A 4,123-nucleotide genomic window follows, 5' to 3' on the forward strand; every position below is an offset into this window, starting at 1 on the left:
AAGGTCTATAGGTATACAAGGTCTATAGGCATTGGCTTACTCAAAACTTGCTTTCACAGAAAGAAATGAATGCCATAGTAGATGACATATGAGATAAAAATTTCTCATATTTAAATTGTGTTATCCATTTTTTTCCAAAGCATAATCATATCCTCCTAGAGAAGGACACACATATATCATACCCCTTATTTTCCAGAAAGGAAGGCTGAGATCCAGAGAAATTTAGCAATACTTACCAGAGATGATGTGACTTTACGTAGGAAGTTAGGCTTGGATTCTGAATTCCTGAATTCTATCCCAGTGATCTCCTCACTACAGAAGAGTCTCTCTGTTCTGTGGGTATGGCACACCTTTCTAGAAATCCTCTGTTATGGTAAACAGCAAGAGCAAGACAAAAATAATTAAAATAGGCTTTCCTCTTATGAGCTCATGATGTGTTGATATCCTTGGCTTATTGGTTCAGTTTTTTAAATGTAAAAAAAAAAAGATAATGAATTCTCTGTAACATTTAGAGAAGAACAGAGAGAACACACTTTTGCTAAATTGAGTGGACTCGTGCCACTATCAATTTTGAGCCTTGACCTGATTTCAGACCCTTGAAACTTGAAAATTAGCAAAATGTTTTGCCATTTTTCAGAAACAAAGATTGAAGCTTTTTAAGATTACAAATCAACTTCATCAACTTTAAATAGCTAAGGAAAACATATTTTGACCAACAAAGAAAACTGGAATATCAACAAAATTATTTAATTTTCTTTGAAACATGTCTGCTTACAGTACATGACTACTTACCACACATCGTTTAAAAGCATTGGGTTTATAAGAATCAAGCCCAAACTGAGTTAAATTCCTTAATGTAATTTATTTTGCCCTGGAAAATAATGTTCGATAGGTTTTTTTTGCACTATTAGAATACTTCTAGAAAGTATCAGAAATATAAAGCATTGTGTAAATGTAATTTACTATCTATTTTAGTTCAGTCCAACCTACAATAATTTAATTCAACCTATAATACCCATAAAGAGTCTACCCTTTAGGGCATACTGTTGGCCCTAAGATAACTAAGGTCTTTGAGGAATTCAGTGTCTGTCTGAGCTTTATGATAATAAAAGCATATAGTTAAATTTATTGATCTCTTGCATGTATCAGCCACACCACTAAGTTTTGCTCATGTTTTCTTATTTAGTACCCCAACAACATCCTTTGGAGATATATTAACCCATTTTATAGATAAGGGAAAAATGGCTTAGATTAAGGAATATATCCAGGGACACACAGCTCATAAATGGCTTAATTTATTCACCTAATTAATATATTAACATAGATATGCAGACACAAACCAACATGCTTACACAAGTAGACACAAATACTTGCAACTTAAAAAAAACTATGAATATACTTTTTCTTCTTTAATTGAAGCCGAGGTGTTCTTTCTGTTAGTATTATTTCTCCTGCCAGCTTATGTTTAAATAATGACTATGTGATAGTGTCATCATTATCATGCAGAAAGGGCAATGTGTTTATAATAACAGAGGAGCACAAAAGCCTTTCATGGCTATTAACTCCAGTCTCAAATACTCTGGCCCTACCACTGCACTTTGTTCATTTTTTTAAAGACAAATTATAACCAAAATGATATTTAAATTTTCAGTTGACTTCATAATAAAACTTCTCCTCTTAAACCACATTTGTGTTTTTCCTACAGAATTATGGTAATAGCATTCTTTGAATATACTCAGAACTGTCTTTTATAAAAGTATCCCAATAAATTTCATATAAAAATATATATACATATAAAAGGATCCCAAACACACAAGGCTGGAGAACCTCAGACATGTGTGCATGAGGGGCACACGTATAGGAAGGAAATTCAGAGAAACATGAAGTTTTAAAAAAAGAATAGACTCCTCCCCCCCATTTTATTTAAAATTTGCATATAGAAAACTCTTGGTAGAATATTTAGAAAAGTAGAGATTTCTAAATCCATTCATGCATTTAAATAGTAGATTGAGTGTCTGTGTTAGTTTATCAGGCTGCCATAACAAACTACCACTGACTAGGTGGCTTCAACAACAGAAATCTATTTGCTCACAGTTCTGAAGGCTGGAAGGGCTGGCTTCTTCTATGGCATCTCCTTGGCTTGCAGATGGCTGCCCTCTTGCTGTGTCCTCCCAAGGGTGTCCCTCTGTGCACACAGGCCCTGGGTATCTCTTTGCATGTCCAAATTTCTTATTATAAGGGCAGCAGTCAGATTGGGTTAGGGTCCATGCTATTGGCCTCATTTTAGCTTAATTACGTCTTTAAAGGTTCTCTCTATAAACACAATCACATTCAAGCTACTGGAAATTAGGGCTTCAACATATGAATTTTGAGGGAAAACAATTCAGCCCCTAACAGCGACCTTTAGCTGTAAAGAACTGAGAGTTCTTCCAGATCTAGAATTCCGTGTCTCTTCTACAAAATTTTCACTGCATATAAATTGACCACAATCTAATTTTACTGTATAAATGCTTTTCTTTTTTAAAAATGACATTCCCGGTTTTCTGTGCTATGCAGAGAAGATCCCTATTACATTGTCTGGGTTTCCTTCATAACTTAAAGGGAAATTTTCACAATGTCTGGAGCCCTAAATGTCCTGCAAATGAAGGAGGAGGATGTGCTCAATTTCCTTGCAGCAGGAACCCACTGATGTGGCACCAGCCTTGACTTCCAAACAGCGCAGTACATTATGGGAAGGAAAAAAAAAAAAAAAGCCGTGGAATTACCTCATAAATCTGCAGAGAACCTGAGAGATGCTTCTGCTGGTAGTTCGTGCCATTGTTGCCATTGAAAACCTGACCAATGTCAGTGTCATAGCCCCCAGGAATACTGGCCAGCGAGCCTGAAGTTTGTTGCTGCCACTGGAGCCATTCCTGTGGCTGGCCCCGTAGCTCCTGGAACCTTCCCTAACCAGATCCAGGCAGGTTCTGGGAGCCGCGACTTCCTGTGGTTACTGATCCCAGGTCTAAGCACCATCTGCTCACGGTGGCCTCCTAGGTTAACCCGCCCGCCACGGCGCCTCGCCGTAGAACAGACTCTCTTCTGCACCAGGTGCACGTTGCCGTGTCTCTCTGAGGGTCTGATAGGGTGGCTACCGCTGTGGGAAGTTCTACGCATGCGCGCCACAGTCTTGCGTGGGTGCCCGTATGAGGTCACGTTTGGTCTCTGTGTCTGCAGAGATCCTGAAGGGATTGGAAAGGAAGAGCAGGCCGCTGCTGAAATGACCATGACCAAGGAAGAATTTCAGGGTGAGTGGACTGCTCCGGCTCCCAAATTTACTGTAACTCAACCTGAGGTCACAGAAGAGAGTGAAGGCCTGCAGGTGTCCTCTGGCCTCTTCCGTGGTTCCCTGCTGGAGTGCAGCGCCCAGCCTGCCCCTCAAGACTGCAGCGACACTGCTCCAGCTACTGAATGGGTAGGAACAACCACTGCGTGGTCTTAAGCTCTTCTTCTACACACTCTTGTTTTTAAATTTACTTTGAGAGAGAGAGAGAGAGAGAGAGAGCGAGAGCGCGAGCGCACAGGGCGGGGTGGGAGGGGGAGGGGCAGAGGGAGAGAGAGAGAGAAAGAGAGAACGAGAGGGAATCCCAAGCAGGCCCCACGTTGTCAGCACGGAGCCCCATACGGGGCTTGAACTCGCCAACGGACCCGAACGGTGAGATCATAACCTGAGTGAAAAACCAAAAAGTTGGACGCTCGACTGAGCCACCCAGGCGTCCCTCTTTTTCCACGCACTCTTAAACGGAAAATGGAAATGAGATTGCTGGAAAAGAAACAGTTTCAAAAAAAAAAAAAAAAAGATATTCCTGAATTAGCTTTAGTAGGATATTTTATATATCTGTGTGTGCATATATAAATACACACGTATGCACACACTAGCAGGCAAAGAGACGGCTGTGGTTATAGCTACCTTGTGTTCGCTCACACATTTACAACCAAAAGTATGCATCCATTTATTAATTAGACATAACCAAACGAGTAGCAAGAATCACATATTCTTACCATGCTAGAAGCATTCTTTTTAAAAATGCATTTGGCTAAGTTTCTCTTTTAGATTAACACAATTTCATGCTATATTAAGCCT

The 4,123-nt window shown here is 39.9% G+C and overlaps 1 pseudogene; it reads left to right on the plus strand.

Annotated features, from left to right (window-relative positions):
* Nucleotides 1-2,654: 2,654 nt before the first annotated feature.
* LOC122225447 lies at nucleotides 2,655-3,481 on the plus strand (annotated as a pseudogene).
* The last annotated feature ends 642 nt before the right edge of the window (nucleotides 3,482-4,123 follow it).

This window comes from Panthera leo, chromosome B4 (genome assembly GCF_018350215.1).
Source record: "Panthera leo isolate Ple1 chromosome B4, P.leo_Ple1_pat1.1, whole genome shotgun sequence".
NCBI classification, from domain to species: Eukaryota; Metazoa; Chordata; class Mammalia; order Carnivora; family Felidae; genus Panthera; species Panthera leo.